This window comes from Amblyomma mixtum, chromosome 1 (assembly GCF_055824585.1).
Source record: "Amblyomma mixtum isolate Tamu chromosome 1, ASM5582458v1, whole genome shotgun sequence".
NCBI lineage: Eukaryota > Metazoa > Arthropoda > Arachnida > Ixodida > Ixodidae > Amblyomma > Amblyomma mixtum.
The window spans coordinates 306,470,904-306,493,237 of NC_143012.1; the positions used below are offsets into that span (position 1 = coordinate 306,470,904).

At 47.5% G+C, this 22,334-nt stretch overlaps 1 protein-coding gene across 1 annotated transcript in view; it reads left to right on the forward strand.

Annotated features, from left to right (window-relative positions):
* The first annotated feature begins 14,727 nt into the window (after nucleotides 1-14,727).
* Nucleotides 14,728-22,334, forward strand: part of LOC149372317 (scavenger receptor class B member 1-like) — a 55,448-nt gene continuing 47,841 nt past the window's right edge. Inside the window, exon 1 of the mRNA XM_089566783.1 lies at nucleotides 14,728-14,857. The gene's annotated coding sequence lies outside the window, so the exon portion shown is untranslated. The remainder of the gene's footprint in view (nucleotides 14,858-22,334) is intronic.

Below are 22,334 nucleotides of genomic sequence, written 5' to 3' on the forward strand. Positions count from 1 at the left end.
CCCGCCGGGAGCTCGGACGCTGCCCGAGGCTATGGGGCCTAGCGGGTGATGCTTCTGGCGATTTAGGTGTAGCTAAATCGGGTATAGCTTTGCGTACAGCTGGAGGCGTGAGGGAGGTTTCTCTGTGTCCCAAGGGGCTGAAGACCTTTCGCCGAAAAAAGATAAAAAGAGGACGGTGGCGAAAGTGGGCTCATCATTAAAGTAGGCGGCTTCTTAAACGCTCCGGCTGTTCAACTAAGCGACCCCCCCCCCCCCCCCCCCCCCACATGAGGGGAGGCGGGTGCGCCTCAATGGGTTGTAAACTTAGCGAGCTTTGTATGCACAACTGCGTGCCCTGCGCGTTCGCTCGGCAAGGGGTCCATAGGGTCTGGCAAGCTTTTTGCCTCGCCCACTCGCATGTACCTTGCAACGTGGGCCGTTTCTTGGATAAAATATTGGGCGAGAGCACGAGCAGTACAGCTCCGCCCAACTAACGGAGGTTTTACAAAGAACCGCGAATAAAGAAGTAGAAAGAGCGCGCAGATCCCGATCTCGGTCGCTTTTAAACTACCTTCTCTTAAACTGCTTTGTGTCTTATCCCGTCCTCAATAAACCCTTCATTGTGTGTTAACAAGTTTGAGGCTGACAGCCCCAACCGGCAGCGTGTCGCCGGACGAAGACACGAGGTGCTCTCCGTACCGCTATCATGTATGATAACCGGCCATCGTGTCATCACTGCTCATCGATCGCGACATTCATCGGACCAGCCCGAATAGGCCAGTACCCTTAGAGAGTTAACTGTAGCCATACCCACATACATTAACGTCATGTTGAAACTAAAAACCGATGCGAAGCTCAGCGAAAATGAAATGCGAAGCGCGGCGTCAGCATAGGTATATGCAAGGTGCCTGAAAATGTTGCACGCACAGAATAACTGAAAACGGCGCATTTATCTCGTAATCTGCGTCTTCCATTTTCGTTTTGTAGTTACCTGCTGAAAACTTGAGCTGTCTGCACTATTGATAACTGAATCGACGTTCCTGTTCTTAATTCAAAGAATGTTTGGTAAGAATGGCAAGCAAGATCTGAACACCTTTCCCTTATCAAAAAAAAAAGAACAACAAAAACAAAACGGAGAAATACCTCTTTTCGATAACACGTTAATAGGCTTATCGCGAATTGGTCGGTCCTATGCTAGAGTACGCGGCTGTTATTATGTGGTATACATTTTCTGCGAACGAAGTTGCACGAGTTGTTGGGAGCACCCAGCGACTGGCCGACGGGTTCATTTTGCCACGCTTGACAACGGCATCGTCGAATTTCAAAATGTCGAAGCAGCTGGGACTGCCACCGTGAGTGCGCAAGGGGCAGAATCAAGACTAATATAAAGTTCGTATTTAACCTTTTATGTCCAAATTATGAAGAGGTCAAAGGAAAGAGTCACTGTCTCCCCATTATGATGGAAATGTACCCATATTTAAAAGCGAATATCAAAAATCTTCTAAGCACCAATAAAATTTAAGGAAATCGCTATGTCGAGAATTTGCGTCAATAGGTATTCGGTCCATTATGTGAATTAAGCTAGTCCGAGTTGCGAGTAAGAGTATTCAACTCGATGGCCTCGAACCAGCTGGCAGGCCCAGAGACAGTAGACGGTTTTTCTTATCCAACAAATGCCTTCCTGTTTTCTTCCCGCAACAGTTGTAAAAAAAATGAGAGACGGTAAGTTTTTGAACGCTGGCTTGCACTCGCACATTCGCATCCCCATGTTTCCTCACACAGCTTGCTCATAGTGACGCCGAACAGTAAGAGTCCGTGTAACGCAGCTCTCGCACAACACTGAGAATATGTATACATCAAAGTGTATGCACGCAAGCTCCACGTAATTACTGCGCTGCGTGCAAGGGGTATGTCCATAATTCGCAACACTGGGTGTTCAGGGTTAACAGATGCGTGCGATACACCCCTTGTCACATCTTAACAATGAAAAAGTAGTGCGCTCTTATCCTGCATGGGCCTGACTGTACTATTTCCAGGCCGCGGTGGCTCAGTGCGTGGTTATGGCGCTCGGCTGCTGACCCCAAAGACGCGGGTTCGATCCTGGTCGCGGCGGTCGAATTTCGGTGGAGGCGAAATTCTAGTGGCCCGTGTACTGTGCGATGTCAGTGCACGTTAAAGAACCCCAGGTGGTCGAAATTTCCGGAGCCCTTCACTACGGCGTCCCTCATAGCCTGAGTTACTTTGGGTCGTTAAACCGCAATAAACCGTACTATTTCCAAACATTTTCTCAAGTACTGTAGAACATTCATAATAGAGACATTTACATAGCGCGTACCGTCTACAGGCACCGGTTACTGCGGCCGCCAGTTCACAGTGCACACCCGCAGAGAGCTGGCGCCAGGTATGCTATAGGTATGTAATGTTTGTCTGCATTACCCGCTGAGTAATCCACTGTGAGTGCGTTTGAAAACTGAGTAACGACATTCTTGTTACGTATACATTTCGCCATCTGGGCAGTGACGTCGCCTGTAGCAATGTTGAAATAAAAGCAAAAATTCTGCGCACCACATGTGCGCTGCCAACACGTCACGCACACTTGTCGCGAGACTGTTAGGGACACGGAAAACGAAAACTGCATGTTTGGCGTGTGGAGTACGGTGCCTGTGTCTCTTTGCTTCGCATATCATCCGTCTGCAGCTGAGCGCACTCACTATCCCACCTCTACCTTCGCATTTTAGTTTCTTTGCGAACCAGTGGCGCGCTCTCGCGGCTCTGACGGTGTCCGCGCACTTACAGGGTGTTTCACCTAAGACTTTTTAAAATTTAAAAAAATTAGGCTTTTTCAGTTAGAAGAGCAGTTTTTCGGTATAGCACTGTAAGCGGTAGTACATCAGACACGGCTAAAACGTGCTAACTAGCAGGCAGGTTAACTAATACTGAACAGTTAACTTTTTAACTATTCCTGTTAGGCTCTTTAATTATTGAGAGACATGTAGCCCATCGCAATTGATATTCATAGAATTTCTAACGTGGAGTTACCCTCGGCGCTGTGGCCCAACAAATTTTGGCTATTTCGACGAGTTACGTAGAGGTTGCTTTGCCTGCAAGCTTCTCAAAAGCGCATGTATTTCGGCGCCACACTCTTCGAAAAAAGGTAGTAGTACTTACTAACTTTAGGGGTAGTAACTGGTTGTCGCATATGTTACTACCCTGTTAGTAACTGTAGGTAGTAACGGGAAGGTAGTAACGACTGCTACCTGCAGTTAGTAACGGGAAGCTAGTAGTATTTACTAAGAAAATGATTAGAAACTCGCCTATGTTGCTAGAATCATCGTGTGGTGTGCTGGCGTGGCTTGTCAACTTTATGCGTACTCAAAAAATAAAAAAAAGCTTCCCAGCCAATTTGACTAATTCCGGAATCCAGACAGAGCTATCAGAACGTGATGGCCGTAAATCACACACTTAGGTTTAAGCCTATCGCGCATTACATGTAGAAATTATGCGAGGTGATGGCATCAACAACCTTACCGTGCGCACACAAATGTTCAGAGAGCAGGAAAAGAGTCACACTCGCGCACTGCGCGTGGCATGTAGGGAAATCTTTCTCAGTCTTATATACTCCGTAAATCAGACTCTCATTTACGGGCTAGTGGCCTGCTTCAAAAAAATTGTGTAAAGTCTTAGGTGGAACACCATGCATATGCTCAGTTTCGACATCATCATTTAGGGTTCTGTGCGCTGTGTTCCGGAATCGATCGAAAGCGCTGTGTATTTAACAAGAAACAATGCAAACGGAAGGCACGCACGAGTGAACAGGACAAACACACTTTTGATTCTTGATCCGTTTGCGTTTCCATATATGCGTATACTATCTTAATCGCGGTTGGTGGGAACAAGGATGCATGCGCAGTGCTCATATATGCTGCTTCCACGCGGCCCCGTTACGTAAGAATGTGCTCCCACTTACCGTGACTAAGGTATTACATAATAGCCCCTCATGTACGCGGCGACCTTCGATTGACGTGCTTCGTCGGCAAGCACTTCGGTGTTCGTTGAAATGAGGAAATGGTGCCGTTCCATGTTCATTATAATTAGTACATCGTTTATATTACTCCTCTTCAAGCGACATATCAGAGGGCAAGAAAACAGGGGCTACGAAGCTTGGTCGATGTTGAAATCTTGGAGCTCGAGATACACATCCTCTTAGTTAATCACCGTTTCCTTTTCGCCTGTTTTGTTGTTTAAAACAATTTCAGGCCGCAAACGATGCTAGAAGCAGTCAGGAAAAGAATTCGCGGCGTGATATTTCCTAATACAGGCGCCTTAACGCTGCGCAGTCCGCCGGAGAGCAAGTTCCGAGCTGCCGCTCACCGGACATTTGCGGAAGACGTGGAAATAAGTGCCGCACGTTCTAACTTATTAATAAACGGGGGAGTACGGCTGCAAATCATGGCCGCTGGCATTGGTTCGCGCAACTGCTGGATCACGCCACGCCAGCCGCGAACGCATCGGCATCGCTCGAAAGGCACGCGTTGCTGCTGCTGTTGGGAAAGGAGGGAGGGATCAGCCCTTAACAGATGGGAGGGTGAGTGAGCAGCCAGGGGTGGCTGCGGGGGCACTGCTGCCTGTGTGTGCGTGCGTGCGTGTGAGCCGGGCGCGCTTTTGAACCCACCCCGGCGGCGTCTCTTTTGTCCGCGCGCGCCGCTCGACTGGAGCTGTTCGAATCCCACGGACGACGAGCCTGTCCGGACGCGGAGACCGAGCCTCCCTCCTGGCCTACGCCGGGGATCCGCCGCTTTGTGCCGTACCGTTTGTGTGTCGGTGGCAGACGACCACAGACTCTCGCAAGCCGGCTGATACCTGCGACTCCTCAAACTTGCCCGAAACGACGAGCAACACGAACTGCCTGTGAGGTAGGAGGTAGTCGTCGCATACGAAAGGACCGACAGGCCTTGCCAAGCAAGCAAGCTTCGAAAGTGAACTAGTGTATCGCCGAGACCGTGAGTGCGCTGTCCTGCTGCTCGTCGCGAGTTGGGGAGGCGCGTACCCACGGAGCATCTGATTGACAAGGTTGGTGGTTTTGGCTGTTTTGAACTCTGTTTTGGTGGTCATTGAACTCTTTGAGCATGTTTCAGGGGTGATCAGCAGGGCGATGACAGTCGCAAGAAACGCGCGTAGCAAATTTAGGCACAAAACACTTTTCTATCTTTCGTCAACACGGTTCAATTTCAGACAGTGCGTAGCTAAATGGAATGCCCGCACTCTTGCTGCTTTAAGCACCCTCAAAGCCGCATAGTCATGCCGATTGATGGCCGCCTGCACGGTTCATTACTGCGAACAGTACCTTCGCCGGTGAATCCAAGCACGACTGCGAATGAGGCGAGTTCTGTACCTACGCCAGCAATTGAAAGTGGTGTTCTCATGGCCCGTAAAACAAGTTTCAGAGCGGGCGCCGTTACAGAATTCCAGGTCATGCTGTCCTTGTCGCAATAACGCATTCAAATAAAATGACAGCAGTGAGGAAATAAGAAACCTATTGCCTTGATGACAGCTGTTGTTTGGAAAGCTGCTAGTAGTGCTCGCTATGGCTTGACCAGTGGTCCAGAAAGGAAGGGAATAACGCGGGGGTGGCCTTTGAAACACAGCTCTGGCACATGTGTTTTCTTCGACAGCTCTTCGCTTCCTAATATCGCCATCGTTTTTTATTCGGCCTTAGAAAACCTAGTCGCGGATTGTTTTTACTTTTTTTCTCTCGGCATTTCTTTTGTTGACGTCATGAGTGTGTGCGAGAGCTAATCTGCAATGCAGCTGAGGGATATGAACCTCAACTTGCATACGCTATGTGGGCTGACTAAATGGCACTTTCCCGTGTCCATCTGCTTCAGGCGCCATTTCTCATTTTGATTCCAAACAAATATTTTTCGGCCTATACAAACAGCATATCCAAGCATTAAGAGAAGCAACTGGTTAGTTTGCTGCCAGTTTGGCTAGTTTTTCGCCATAATACCAGTTAATATTTTACATGCAGAAATTAAATTTTTTACAAACTGTCAAAATAATTCGAAACTCTAATATGAAAATACTGGTATTTATAAAATCAACACACTCGGCACCATGAAATCGTTCTGTCTTTCTAAGATGCGCGTGACGTAAAATTATACGTAATTGCGGTTGTCAAAATCTGTCAGCAAGAAAATGCCGGAAATGGTTATGGAAACGGCTATATCTTGACGTGGTGTTTGCCAAGTAAGAGTAAATGCAAAAGATGTGTAAAGTAATTTTGTTACGTGTACAAATACTAACATGACCATCTTCGCTGAGTAGCTGTGAGACACCCAGAGAGACGTGCACAAGAATCCATTCCCCTGACGGTGTAGGGAATAAATTAACATGGCACAGTAAGCAATTAACTGCAATATTAGTAGAGTAGTTCCACAAAGTGGACTCGGGTCAAGTTCTCGAATTGCTAAACCGTATATTGTTGGCTTTGTACACGAAACGCGCTGAACGTGAAGTCTTTGCCAAAAGTAACCGGGCTCTATGGTTTGCTGTGGAGTACTAAAGGCAGGACAAAATGCAAAAAAAGGTGTTCAAAGCTAACGTCAAGGGCTCTTCTTACAACAAAAGTGATTTAGCGCTCGAGTGGTGCCGTAAGTGCTCTATTACACGACTGATAAGCGAGCTATGCAGTCCGGTTACTTTTGGCAAGAACTGTACGTTTACCTAGAATTTGGTACTTCTCAAATGTACCGCCATTTAACCCTCCAACAGGCACCGAAAACGTGGGGTAAAATTTATGAACTTTCAGGATTACATCATGAATTATCCTTTCACTGCAAAAATGAAAAAAGGTGATTTTATAAGAAAAAAGGTGATTTCAGTCCATTTAAAATCAAATAATCGTGATTTCAACTCAATGTCTAAGTACGGTGAAACTTCGCGCCAGTACGAAGGCAAACACAGTAAATTAGAAGCTATTAGGAGCAAAAATGCTCAGACTTGGGCTTTCTGCCGTTAGAATAAACTTTTATGTGAATTCATCGTTTAGCCTCCTATAGTTGCACCTCTGACACTGGACGCGTTGATCTTGTTTGCTTTGTTAAATACGTTAGAAAAGACATCTGCAATTATGTTGGCAATTCGTATAGTTCAAATAGCAGAAATGAAAATTAAGATTTTTAATTAAGCTCTGTGTGATCATGGGTGATACGCCGCGCATTGCTGGGTTAACATCTGTGTGTTAAGCTATTTCAGACTAATTCCACGCCATCGGGATGTAAGCGATTGTGGTGCCACCAGCCCCAGTAAAAATGAATAGAACTCGTTTACTACAAGTGTGCTCGAACAAGCCTTCACGAGGCTTGCGGCCAGTGCTCCAGGTGTCACGTGACTGGTAAGAGCGTGATGCAAACAGCATCTCTAATGCGATTCATGCGCACGCCAGTGAAGGAGAGATGTACAGCGGCAGAGTGCGGTGCACAGCTGCAGTTAAATTAGCCGGCAACCTGCCGAAGTACTCGGCTCAGTTTCCAGTGCTTACGTACCACCTTGTTTTTCACTGCGGGTTCCTTTTCGAGAATCTGCACACTGCCGGCACGAAAGAGAATCGTTTTCCCAGCAAGTTCAAGGGCGTGTAACTCAATATATTCCACATTTTTTTCCTACAAAGAAACACCTACTATTGTAGGATACAACTCGAGAGCGAAGCAGCAGATGCCCCTCAAACGAGCCCCCCCCCCCCCCCCCCCCCTCCTTTTAGCCAATGGCGTCGACCGATTTTCATAACGCCGCGGTTAATGCAAATCAACCGTAGTTAATCCCCTTTCATTTGCCGCCCTCTACGATGTCAGGTTAGCACGCCCAATGGGATTAACTGGGAGGTCCAGGGAATCTGTCGACGTCATTGGCCGGAGGGCTTCGTTCGAGGAGCATTCGCCGCTTCGTTCACGAGTTGTATTCGACTGCAGTCTCAGCACTGCTGACGTCACAATGCTTAGGTGCATCGCTTTTTCTTACATGTACAGGCTGTGGGGTTTACTTCTGGATTGTGCAGTCGTAGTGTGCGTCCTTGTAACTCGTAGACAATTGATGGAGGGGTGGCGAAGATAACCAATCTCAAATTTAAGACGTATGGCGATGCATCGCAGATACGGCGAAGCAAAACCGGCTTTGCTGCACGGTCGAGAAGCAAACTGGATGGCCAGAGTACTTTTGACAGAGGCGGGCGTGTTGCTAGAAAAAAACAACAACAAAAAACGTCTACATTTGTTCGCGGAAATACAAGTCGCCGGCATACACTGCAAGCGCGCTGCCGGAAGGAATAAAAATTAAACTGATGGCACTGAAGACACTGAAGTGCCCTCTAACCTGTGTGTTCTGGGTTTGTGCACGACCTCGGGACTAGCCTGAAAAGGCAGGGGGGAGCTAAGTTAGGTTTATGGCGAATCAGGTCCCTTAGCCTATGCGGCGTAATTCCTCTGTATATAACGCGACGTAGCTAAACTACTGCTCTCTGTTTATCGTAATTGGAAAAAAAAAATCTAGCATTTGTCACGCTTGCCATAAGTGGCTTTCTGAGCGAGATCGTTCAAACGCCACGTGTTGCTTCAAACAGCACACTAGCTGTCACTAAAGACAACGCATTATTAGCGCATACATCGCTCAGCGTTTCCCAGTTAACGATGACCTGTCTCTGAACAAAGAAAAATGCATCAACTTTTAAAATTTAGGCAGGGGCGTCAGCGTGTCAAACTTTACACTTTGGCAGGTGTAAGCGACAGGATGTGACCGTTGTTCTAGAGTGTGAATACCCGTAGAAACAGCCACCGAATGGCTTCAACTATGAGTGACCCTAAAGCCCAACGCTGGGATTACCTTGCCTATACTGACAAAGCCGATGTTTGTCCGAGCCTATAAGAATCCACATATTTTATTGATAGCGATTCCGCTACAGCTATGCACCTCAGTGTAAAAGTGAGGAAGTGGATCAGCAGGCTGTAGCCCTTACCTGGCTTTGACATGACAACCCTATAAAAAAAAAGCACGCCTTTTCAGCTCATCTGATAGCCTGTCTCAAGTCATACTACACGTCACATGCACGACGCCCATCCACAACAGCAATTTCATCTTTGAATATGAAATAAATATCACATGCGCAGCAAAACCAAAGTACAGGCATCATTGCGCATACAAGAAAAAAAATATTTGTAAACGCGCAATCTCAAGCATACGTATTCAAGAACTAGTAGAAAGTGAAACCCATAAAAAAAAAAAAATCTTCAAACCATGCAAGCAGCAGGGCTTCTATGCCCGCATTGCCTGAAAACCGTATCTGCAGAGTCCTCGCCTCCTTATCCAGTTTAGAGCGCACCAGTCACGTGTCATGCGAATTTCACTTTCCCTTGCGAACAGCGTCGCCGATCACAGCTGCACATTGCATCAGGACGGTGCGTGGCTTCAAACTACAAACGCCGTCACTCAGCATTGCGGGCTACAAACGGGGAAGCTATATGCACGGAGCAGTACGCGTATAAAAGCGCCGGACTGGGGATCGCAGCGACGTCACGTGATGCATAGAAAAGATGACTCATATGTGCCGGCGCCACGCGTCTAGTCCGCGGTCCCACCGTCGGCTTAATCTGTTTTCCCCCTTCCCATCGTCCTGAAGATAAAAGCAAAAACACGATCATGCGGCTAGCGAAGCGTTATACAGGGAGTACGGGGACCGCTCCGCACTCGTTCTTGCTCAGGCCCGTCCCTTCAACACGAGGCTTTATTGGAGACTGACGTCAGCACCTCACGAACGGGGAGCGCATCGCACTGGTCATTAGGGAGACAAATTCCCCGTATAATTGGCGTTTTTTTTTCATTGCTTTCAGGCGTAGATACAGAACGTCCCCAGAAAGAAGACGCTGCTTTCGCGTATAATGCGCAGAGAGACACATCCTGTGTACTTGGTGTTTTTCATATGCTTCTTCCGGCGTCCGTGAACCTAGTTCGTTGTCATGAGCTGAAAAACCGAGCAAAAAGAGAGAAAGACAGAAGAATGAAAACAGCGAAGTGGTTTGTTATCTGGAATGCAGCGCAGCATTTGCACTGTGCACTGTAGTTGTAGCACTGTAGTACGCGAGTTATGATACGAGCCATGAATTTGTCACTGCGCAGAAAGACAGCTGCCATGCTGCTTTTTAAGCGATTTGCTTTTAATACATCAAAGCACGCCTATCAAGTTTTCATCTTGACGAAATTCGCGTGTGCTCTCTGACCTATTCGAAGTGAAGGGCGTCTAATTCACCGCATGCAACACTCAGCTGCGCAGCTTCGAAGACACAGTGTGTGCGAATAGTACTTTTTTCCCATCCGAATCGAATACGAATAGTGCAGCTTCGCCTCCGATTACAATACGAATAGCGTAGCTAAAAACGAATCTAACTGTGATAGGAGCGAATCGAATGCGAATCGAATATTAATACAAATATTCGTGACCTGCGAGAATATTCGCACAAAATGAGCAATCGTTCGAAAGTCTGAAGCGGCAGTGTTGGCACTGCTGTGCGGTACTATAAGTTTAAAACTTATTAAGCTAAAGCTATAGCTACTGAAAGACTAAACACTAGTCTCCACTAACGCGTCGCAGCACGAAGTCATTATTTTAACTCTAAGACCGTCAGGTTATAGGTATACAGGAAAATTACCATTTTCTTAGCTTCTTAAAACTTCCTCATCCAAAGAATTTCTTCCAAGAAAATCCGAGCAACAGTCAGGCGGAAGCCGTACCCGTTGTCAACAGGGTGGTACCCTGCGGCACTAGTCACACCGCAGGAAATATGACTGATGGCACTTACGCATGAGCCATGGCCTCCGAGGTCTAGCGTCACGGCAGGGTGTTACTGAATTTACCCGAGTCCTTCCGCGTCGCCCAGTCTTAGAGGCCACGTACAGCCATTATAAACGCCGCCACACAAATGGGCCGCGTCGTGGCGCTGAAGCCTTCAACCCGTTCATACTTTTCGCGGAATGATGGTGCGCGGCGTCGGTGTGGGCCGATTTTGGAACAGTCGTCGAAGAAAGATACGGCGGGCCTTATTCGGACCTCCTGCCGAATATTCGAACTCTATGCGAAAAGTTGAGAAAATATTCGATTCGTTATTCGAAATCTTCGAATATTCGGACACTCATAGCAAAGAGCCAACAACGCATGCCTATAGAACGCATGGAGAAAACTGCGTAGCAAATTATGCCAGCACTGCACAAACATATAGCAGAGACCCTTTGGTTTTCGCTCATGCTCCTTTCAGCAATGATAGATAGCATTCGTCGAACCTTGTGTTTCGTCGAACGTTCGTGTTTCCGACGGAGAGGAGATGGAGAAAAGCCTTCCAGCCGTTCAAAGCGGCCACTGAAATACCAAGGCAATCGGCACATTTCTAGGTGACCGAAAGTCTTGAGGGAGGGAGTGCGCAGTAAGGAATAGAAAAAAAAAGAAAGTAAAAAATTCTTGTGTGCAGATAAGTGCTGAAAATGATTTAACGCCTGGCAAAGTTACTTTCTAATATGTATGAGAATAACCTTGTGTTTAGCGCATGATAGCCTTAGATGCTTATGCGCCACTAAACCCAACACAACACTATGTATGAGAATAATCTTTTCCCTCATTAAACGCATTAATTAGGGTATTTTCAACATCGCGCTTTTACCGTGCTGCCTAAAACCCTTCTGTACCAGAGGTCAAAGAGCCAGCCCCAATAAAACCTGAGAAAGATGTCTCGCTCTCTAAGCAATCGCACCTCGGAGGTGGCGAAAGGCACGATCGATGTTTCCTAAGCTACGCCACGAGGTCAGAGCGGCAATCAATCCTTCACATGCTGGCGCACCGCTGTTCTCGGACCTCGGTCTAAGAGCGTCGCGCCAGCTTTCTAAGCCTTTCGTTATAGTTACCTCGTACATAGTCACGGAGAGAGAGAGAGAGATAACTTTTATTTTTCAGCTCAAGTCCGAGCCTTCTTAGTTGCCCGTTTGGTGGGCGCTATTTATCGGCGGTGGCAGAGTAGGGCCACGTGTCCCTTGGATGCGTCGGATGTGGGCGGCGAGGAGCGGCCAGAGGGTGGGCTGCAGAGAGGTTGGTGGAGCGGTCCATCGGGCCCACGTGAGGTGAAAGGGGGGAGGCTAGTCACGGACTCGTATATAGTCAGTGCGACGCACTCAATCGGCCTCGTTCAAAGCGAAGTTGTTTTCGTCGGGAATTTTCAAGACCACCTCGACTTGAAACGCTACACAGAGCCAAGAGTGCGTCGTTGCATGCGTGCCTCCCGTATGGCGCGTTGTCGCCTTGCGTCACTTGACGCGTGCTTGCTTCTTGACGTCTCGTCTACGCCTGTGGGTACAAAAGGACGTCTGCCGCCTGCTACATTCCTGTCGTCGCGTGCGTATTTTCAAGTATCTTTTTTGTTGTCTGTTGCAACACGCAGGCCCGTCTCGCACCTGGAAACAAACAAAAAAAGAATAGTTTCCTTTCTTCTTTTTACTGCTGTCAGAACACTTTCCCGCCTTTTATATTTTTCAGTGTATCGCGTTTTTGTGTATTTTCTGTAATTGATGGGAGCTTTCGACTGCAACTTGGCGCAATGAGCTCGGGTGTCTTTTGCTTGTGACATTCAATCCCCCCTCCTTTCCAACCGTGGTTCCGTGGTTGCACTCGGATCAGATTTCTGACAATTGAAACGCTTCAGACGCTTTTAATGTAAAGCACGGTTGGGTACGTAGCTGCAGTTGTAAAGCATTTCGTTTGAGTAACCTAAACCAATCTGTCCCAAGAAAAGTCGAGTCTCTGACCTCTGCTCATGAGCACGATTAGAAGAATTTAAACAGGCTAAGCACGAACATTTTGATGTTTCACTGCTTGTGCGTACATCTATAAAGCTACCCATTTCATTTTATAAGCATGAACTTTGAGCGGTGAAAAATAAGAAATATAAACAAAGTATAAAACGTGTTGTATAAATGAACACGAAATAAACAACAAAAAGAGCTCGAAATCTCCCCGCCCCCCTAAAAAAAAGGCCCGAAGTCCAGGATTGTTTCTTTCTAATCAGTTTTTTTTTCAATTTTTTAATTGTTGCATGGCGCTCCCCCTCCTCTCATGGAACCTAACTTTTCCTCCTTTGCAATTCCAGTTACGCCATCCATCCATCCTATGGCTCGTTTTTCGCAGTTGTGAAAAAAAAAAAAAAAACATCCCGTGACCGTGATACCTGTGTTGTTTTCTTTCTTTTTTGCGCTGGTATCCACGTTCCATCGCCTGGTGGTCGTTAGTTGAGTCACACTTACTATCTTCACGTGTCGCGAAATCAAAACCGTATTGAAAGTGTCATGTTTGCTCCCGCTTTGTGGCTGTACACGCTGTGCTACACTGTTCGCTGTAACTGTACAGATACTTTCTGTAGTAAGTGCAGGCGAGGACAAAAGTTTCCAGGGACCAGGACGCGTGAGTCTTAATCGAAACCGATAGCTCTGTAGAGGTGAAAGTCAAACTCACGTTCTTTGTTATCTGTGGTAGACATGAAAATGACGCGGCTGCTGATATACATGGCTCCTGTGGACCTAAATCACTTTCCGAGCTTCTTAGAGCAGGGTGCATTGCTGGTCAAGTTGGTTTGACATACTCAAATATACAGCGCTGGCAATGACGGACGAGGACAGGACGAGACACACAGTTGCGCTGATCATAGAGATTAGAGGGCAAAATCCCCCCCCCCCCCCCAAAGTAGTTCCCCACTGAGTACTGCTGAGTTGAAATAGGTCTGGGAACGACGAGCTTCTAATCTGTGTCTGCATTTTCTGTAAACCGGAGAAATAGATAGCTTTCCTGCGGCAGTGCTGAACTTTAGGTTAAGATAAGCACTTTTAACTGATGCCTAAGCTTGCTTGAAATCATTTTTAAACGCCAGAGGCGAAGTTCACATGCGTCTATGACCAATCTAAACTCTCACGGCCGGAAGAAAAAAAAACAACGAAAAAAACTCTGTCCTTTCCTAAACGCAACATGCATAACTTTTATCCCGCAGAAAATCCGCCAAGCAGTCAAACTTCTAAATAGCTCACTGATGTTGTAGGCAGAATTACATTATTCCAGAGCTTTGTGTTGTTTTCGATGATGGAGTAAAAACTAGAGCTAATCGACTGATCGATAGCCTGCACAAAACGAAGAGACCGAGTACCCTGCATGTCGCCGCATCAAGCACACGCGACCACACATTCAAGGAGCTCTAATATTGATCACCCAGCAGGAAGCCATTACCAGCAGGGTCTCTGTACTCTTACATAGAAGCCACCGAAGAATGCGTCCATTCGCCAGACAGCCACCCTAGCGCCTTGGCACGCGACGCGTGGTCCAAAGGAAGATCAAATAGAGACAGATCGTCGACACTGTCGCCGTACACATACGCACGCTTTGCCGGGCAGTATATATATACCCGGCCAGAGGACGATGATTCCCGAACCCTTTCACTTGAGGTCGTGTTCATTCACGGGTGCTTTTACACAGCGACTGAAATAGAAAGAATAATGAAAAGAACGCGCGGCGAGACCTCTCTGTTGGATCGTCTCTCCGCCGCCGTAGATCACCCCGCTTTTTCTTCTCGTTCTTTCCCTCCTTCATTTCATTCCTCCTTCTCTGTTCCCTCTGCTTGTTTCGTAGGCCTCCTCGATAAGGCCGTGCCAAGGAACTCGATCGCGCGGACCTCCTGACAGCAGAGGCACGCCGGGGTTCCCCTCCGCCAGCAGGCCCGCCTCAAAGCTGCTTCGCCCGCGGGCTCTGCCTTCGTGGTCCCCGGCGCCCGTACGCGCACCTTTACCTCGAACCACAGCGGGCGCACCCGTGGTGAGTCCGAGTTCACGTTTTTTTCAGCAACTGCTATACGGGCGGGCTTTAACTGATAGGTGTTACACTGACATACGACCCGAATAAGAAGAATTACAGAGCAAGGACAAAGACTCCAAAAATGGTACACTGTGAAGACGTCCGCTTTGGTGGCTCAATGGCTGCAGTGCTCTAGAAAAGGCTATATACCACATTGCATCGTCTATAGGTTGTCTTTACAAAGTGGAAGCCTGGACAAGTGGGTTTGTAATAGCGGAACAGCTTTGTAGACGCCAGAAATGGCTGCTCCATAGAGCACCAAAGATTTGTGCCTTGCGCTAGCGGTGTCGTGTACAGGATACCATTGTCATGTGTCATGACGATGGTATCCGGTGTTGTCATTGCCATTGTCAATGACCGGTTATGATAGCACGATAACAACGTGAGCAACTCTGTGGTCGGTCATCTGGACATCCACCTAAGATATTTCAATTAAAAAAAAAGAAGACAAAAGAAGGATGTATACCATTTTCAGCCAGTGCGAGATGTTGACAGTAAGTCGCAACAAAACGACGAGAGAAGTAATCGAAGCGCTCGAAATTCACAAACGCCAAGACAAGTGCGTAAGCAGTATACCTTGATAGCGTAATGTCAGGGAAAGGACTTCGTTTTCTGAATGATGAACAAGAGAAAGAAAATGAGCGCAGTAGTTAATACGTCACCGTTTCCACATGCGGGGTTCTTGACGTTTGTGTGTTGAGTTTGTTTGCCACAGTTCACGTATACAGGCTGTGGAAAAGCCTTAAAAAAATCTGCTGTAAGCCAACGCCCCGTCTGTGTACCCCTTTCCACGTCCGCGTCATGGCGCTGTTCCTCTAATGGCATTACACAAACCAGCGACGGGGCCGCCAGCACTCGCTTGCTCGCGCCATAGCTGTGCGGTGACAACAAATCACCTTTGCGAAACAGCTTCATTTAAGACCAAGTGCAGGGGATAAAAGTTTGTTGAGTCAAGACCGAGGCAAGCTACACCCATGAGTCTGCATTTTTTTTATGTCTCCGCATTCACGCGATTTCGTGGCATGCTGAATTTCCTGATTTTCGTATTCCAACTTTTCCTCAAGTCTGTCACTTCACTCCCCGCGTTGGAGATACTTGCCGCGCTCGTTCTTTATGCCTGTCCATGCCTATTGTGTGTTGCTCTCTCGAGCGCGCGTCTCCTCTAACTTCCTTTATCGATAAAAGCACGAAATGGAGGCCTCGGAAACTATATGACTACACACGTGCGATTTTTCGTCGAGCTTCCTTGCGAGTTAGCCGCTGCTGCTTCTCGCGCTATTCCGATACTTCAGGGCTGTTATCCCTGGGCCGTAATTTGGGCGGAGGCGATGAGGAAATTCTTCGTGGCCTCCTTGATTAATGCGTGACAAGGTTGCACCTGAGGCAGGCTAATGAAGCCCATAACGCCCGGAGTGTCGGGCAAGGTACAGAAAATAGTAATTTATTTATATAGAATCTTCGGTCTCAAGTGATTAAGGAACACGTTCCAGGAATATAGCTGGTCCATATACGTGCTCAGTGGTCGGCGGAGACCCACAGGGTTTCTGAACTATAGGGACTCCACCCATTTTGCTTGTCTTTCTATCTGATTTTTGCTGAAATAAATGTTTCAACCACCACCACCAACATATGAGCATAATTCACTACTAGCCGCCGTCAAAAAAAGCTAATTACAGCAGACAAAACGTGAATGTGAACGCACGCGCACTGCTGAATTAACACCTGAATGCTGGGTTATTTGGTGTCGGTTTCCTGCGTTTTTTAGTTCTAGAGCAATTTTGATTTCGCTGCAAGAGCAATAATGGCTCATTTCTCAGAATCGCGGCGTCGGCGTGTGATATCAAAGGGTGAAGCCGCCTTCCAACAGGTCCACCCATCCCCAATCCATCTTCCACCACCCCCCAAATGGCCTCCATCCACCAGAAGCCTATATGAGAGAATCCCCTCCTCCACCCCTTCTCCACACGCTGTCAACATATGCATCCACTCGCAGGTAGTTCCAGTATTAAAGACAACACGTTATCCGCTTTCGCCCAATGACTATATCCAGTAAGAATGGATGAGAAGCACACTTTTGCTGCAACCGTGGCTCAGTGGTTACGGCGCTCGACTGCTGACCCGAAAGACGCGGGTTCGATCCCGGCCGCGGCGGTCGCATTTCGATGGAGGCGAAATTCTAGAGGCCCGTGTACTGTGCGATGTCAGTGCGCGTTAAAGAACCCTAGGTGGTCGAAATTTCCGGAGCCCTTCACTACGGCGTCCCTCATAGCCTGAGTCGCTTTGGGACGTTAAACCTCCATAAGCCAGAAAAGCACGCTTTTCCCTTTGCTCTGAATAGTTCTCCTCTGGACGGATATTGCGCAGGATATACTTTCAGATTCAGTGCAGGGCTGCAGCTGCGCTCCTCTCAGTGCGCTATGTCGGATGATGTGTACAAGGCGAGGCTGGAACGATCTGCTGCGGCCAAGCGATGGCGCTGCGCCGAAGAAACAGACGAAGAACGGGAAGAAGGGCTAGCTAAACAACGTGCGTATGCAGCAGCCTAGCGAGCACGCCGGTCAACATCGCTTGATGCGGGTGCATCTACAAGTGCAGGGCCAAGTTTAATGAGTGGTATTTATCTTTCCTCATATCTTTCAACTCTCTTCTATCTGCACGTGGCAGCGGTGGTGGCTCGGCTGGAGCCAGTAGGCAGGCCCGTGCAGTTTCCTTTTCATCCTTCTCTCAGTCGCAACCAACCAACCGTCGGCGCAGAGCGGCGGTAGACACGGCGGATGCGGGCTGAAGAAACGGATGAAGTTGCTTTCGCAATTTCCGGGCTTAACCAAGCTGAGCCTCTGCCAATCTTTTTTGAGCCAAGTGAACTATAGGAGACTTTTTATTCGAGCACTGCGCATATTTTCGCGGTTAATTTTAGTGCGAAAGCACGACAACGCCCACGAATCTTGTCTTGATCTTTCTTGTGCCGTTGCCTAGCAACAACGACGCCATGTTAAGTAAGAAAGAAATAAAATAAATATCCATGACTGGAAGTATAACCAGCGACGGCGCGAACAGTCAGTGCACGTTAAAGAACCCCAGGTGGTCGAAATTTCCGGAGCCCTCCACTACGGCGTCTCTCATAGCCTTAGTCGCTTTGGGACGTTAAACCCCATAAACCAACCAAGCAACCAACCAGATCAGCTTTGCAGGCCGCTGCGCGAGAGCACTACGCTATCGCCGCAGCCGAAAGCGTGTGAAAGTACAACACTCTCGCGCTGTGCATTGCACGTCGTCTTCATCAACTTCCATCTGCGGCGTGAACTGATCTAATCAGCCTAACTTCAATCAGAGCTTAGTCTAATATCGTCGCCAGACGTGCCGACGACCCGGCAAAGCAAAACCATGAGCCAGTCAGGCTAAACATATGCTTTCGCACGAGTATATACTTGGATTAACAACGTTGAAACCCGACCTATTTTTTCTAGTTTTCACGTTTTTTTAAATTTATGATTCGCAGTGTACCTTCTTTCCGAGGAATGTTTTTTAGGGTAACGAGGGGCTGCACTGTGGTCGGTGAAATGAACCCTTATACCGTATAGGGCACTCGACTAAGGGCCGCACTTTTTTTTTTTTGCGATTTTGGCAGGCTGCAGCTCTTGCACGAAAGCGGCAATATTCTGCTCGATTTTCCAACAATATTCTGAGAAAACTATATTATTGTAGCGTACAGTCTCACGCTATAGGTGGTGCGGCGCCTTTGAGGATCTTCTTCGCTGTAACTGTTACCGCTGCTCGAGAACCGCTCCTCACCATCCTCGCACATGGTGTTCTTCGGTTCAGTCTTGTATTGCGTCCGAAGTTACAACTTTACAAAATTAATCAACAAAGTTCGTAAAACAACATGTCAGGAATTCAAAACCTACAAGGAGAGAAAATTAAGACGTGCTCTTCTCAGCCGCCTCGTCCGACGTTTGTATATATCTGACTTACGGCGTCATTTCGAGGTCGGCCTAGCCATCCATTCCGTGTTCAAACGTCTGAATTCGCTGTAAGTGGCACACAGTTGCACATTTTCCGTGTTGAAATATGACAATGACATCAGTAGGCAGCTGTCTACATTTGGAAGGTCTGCGGGGATTGTAATTTCTTTTAGTGGTCGTTTTTTTCCCAAAATTTCAGCTCTTAAGTAATGAGGGAGCGGCCGATACACGAGCGCTGTTCATGTTATTTAATTTGCAGAGCATTACGAGTGCCACATGCGAATTCCGATCCGAGCCACAAGGAAGACGAAGCGGCCACACGCGCCTAAGGAGCGCTCACTTTTCCTTCTCCGTATTTTTTTGTTTTGTACAAATTCTAGCTCTCCGTCCCAAAATTTTAAAAACACTCCGCTCCCTGTACATGAGTGCGTTTGTATCAGCTATGCACCCTGGCCAATCCCCCGCCGTGGGTATGTGCCATTAATCCTGAGGACATCATCATCATCATCATCATCATCAAGGAGCGCTCAGGCTGCGCTGCCAGCTGTGCTTACGGGCGACATGAGGAACCACCGGTCTCGGCTTCGTACCATAGCTTTCTCTGTAAAAGTCCTATCCATGTAGCGCCCGCTTTATGTGTGCTTTGCAGCTTCTCCGCGGGTTCTGTTGCTTGCTCAGAAATTTTCGGCAACATAACTTTAGGAGATGTTGTGTGCTGTTATTGCTACAGCCTGCAATGCTGATTAAACATTTATTCATTAATATAAACCGCTAAATATATCCACAGGGCAAGGTTTCACTTCGCGCAAGTGGAATTGCTCCGTATCCCGCGGAGGTGGCTCAGTGGTTAAGGCGCTCGGCTCCTGAACCGCAGTTCCCGGGTTCGAACCCGGCCGCGGCGGCCGCATTCCGATGGAGGCGAAATGCAAGAGGCGCCCGTGTGCTGTGCGATGTCAGCGCACGTGAAAGAACCCTAGGTGGTCGAAATTATTCCGGAGACCTCCACTGCGGCCCTTCTTTCTACCTTTGTCCCGTCCCTTAGGGCGCGGTTCAGGTGTCCAACGAAGTGTGAGACAGATACTGCACCATTTCCTTTACTCAAGAACTGTTTCTCCAATTGCCCCGTTTCGTATGCTTGCTCTTGTAAACAGCAGGCTAAGAAAAAATTGAATAGATTTTGGGCGGAAACGTATGCTTTTTTTATTATTTGAACAATTTACCCTCCATTGTTTATGCGCGACATAGTTGTATGAATGCTTAATTCACAAGAACTGCACCTGCTGCTGCATAATTTGTTTTCGCGAAATAAGTTCAAATTTGCAAGCGCCACTCTCGCACTTTCTACTGGCTTCAGCGTGATTCGTCGCCGAGGCCCAACCGTGCAGGTCCGCAGTCACTGCGTCGCAGTATTTCCTGAAATTCCCGGAAGTCACGCTCTCACGCGTCTGCCCAAGTAGGACCTTCGCCATCCAAGCCCCTTCCCCCTTTGCAATGGCTAAATCAACTCATCGTTCAGTTCGCGCTTCCTGGGACAAGGTCGCGTCACAGCAGGAAAACGCCTTCGTCGCGTGCGCCGTGCATTCGCCAAAGACGATCGCCGTCCATGTGTTCGAGCCGCAACGAACGTCAGATTCTCGTTAACGCGTCGTTTTGGCAGGCCGCGTTTTTCTAGACGAAAGAGGAAAATTCCCTAATCGCCGACCTCGCCGATGTGACTCATTGCATAATGACCCCCTCTACTTGTTTGCTGTATACACGTACATGCTGAAGACGTCCGGTGTGCGTGGAATTAATCTGTGATATCATTTAAACATACCAAAGGGAAAAGCGCCCACGAAGAAAAAAGAAATAATAAAATGATCAGTGGTAGAAGTCTCGTTGCTAAACTTAGATGCGGCGAATATTCCGAACTAGTACCACATGTGCAAGCAAAGATGGTTGTAAAAAAAGCGCGCAAATAAAATTATAGGACGAAGAACTTGTAGCAGAGTCACGCATGCGTTGCTACGCATCATTTAGGTGGGAATTCCACAGCAGCTTTCGACTCCGCGCGAACTGTTCGCCGGAGTTCTGTCGTGCGTCAGTAGTCACGTGACTGGAATGGCTGGTTCTACGGTCAAGCCAATTCAGCCGTTTCCTTCGAAAACGCAGCTAAGAGCGTGCGATTGGTTTTACAGTTAGCAGTCGATAAAGAACAAAATCGCGCTGTGGACAGGGGTCGTTGCCGTACTCATCTCGGTTCACCTTTGCAGTCAGGGACAAAAGTTTACGGGACGCGAATTTGGGGGGGGGGGGGGGGGGGGGAAGAAAGTATACTTGTGCGTTGCTTCGTTAGGCATGCAGCCGGGCAGTTTTGGTTCCAGCGGATAGAGCCCGCATGACCTCTCCTACTTGTATAGCCCACAGTGCGTAAATAATTTTTTTTTTGTTTACTAACCCGCATCCCGTTAACCTTTGAACTTGACCTGACGAGCGTCCTGATGTGTGCCTATATTTTTGTCGCACGTATGGGATTACACACGCGAAAATTCAAACCGAAAAAAAAAAAAATCTTAATTACAGCGGTGTGCTAAGCTGTATTCTTTTTTGTTCGGTAAATGCAAGTAGTAGCTTCTTACGGCAACACCATGTTGTTTGCGGTAGTTGTTAGAGCCTCCTCTAGGAGTATTTGCATATATCCTCTCGCAACGTCCTCGCTTTTAAATCACGAGCACGTACGTGTATACGTACAATAGACACACACTTCCAAGTTATGCCTTTGTCTTTTTTTTACTTTTGACGTACTTCATGGCGTTTATTCTGGCGAAACAAAAGCCCTCAACTTGTTCGCCACAAAACAAACAGCGGATGTGCCAGGCAAATAGCAGCTTTCGGAGCAGGTATAAAAGCAGAAAAATTTAGACCTATTTCGGCTACTTGATTCTCGCTCGAAAGTCTAATGTAAACCAGACAGCGTTGCCACTAGTTTTGTATCCAAAGTTCGCACCTGGTTCCTAAAAATAAGCAACGCGGTTTTGGAGGTTCCTTTAGGTATTCACCTCGCTTGCCAGTGCGTGCTTACTTCGACAATATTTTCGACATAACATTGGCAGCGATGTAGTGATCAGAATACAGCTCAGACGTGCTAACTAGCATGCTGGTTAACTAATATTGAATAGTTAGCTTTTTAATTATCTCTATTAGGCTCCTTAATTACTGAGATTATGTATCCTACCTTAAGTAATATCCATATAAGTTTTTTTAATTTTGAAAGCACGTTTACGCTCGCCGCTGTGGGGTAAAAAATTTGTCTACATCGCGACAAATACATGCTGTTTCGAGAAGCTTGCAGGCAAAGCAACCTCTTCAGGGCACGAAACTCGCCGAAATAGCCAAAATTTGTTGGGCCACAGCACCGAAGGTAACCACGTTTTCAAAACTCTAAAACAATGATATCGGTATTACTCTGGGTGGGCTACACGCCTCTGAATTAAGAA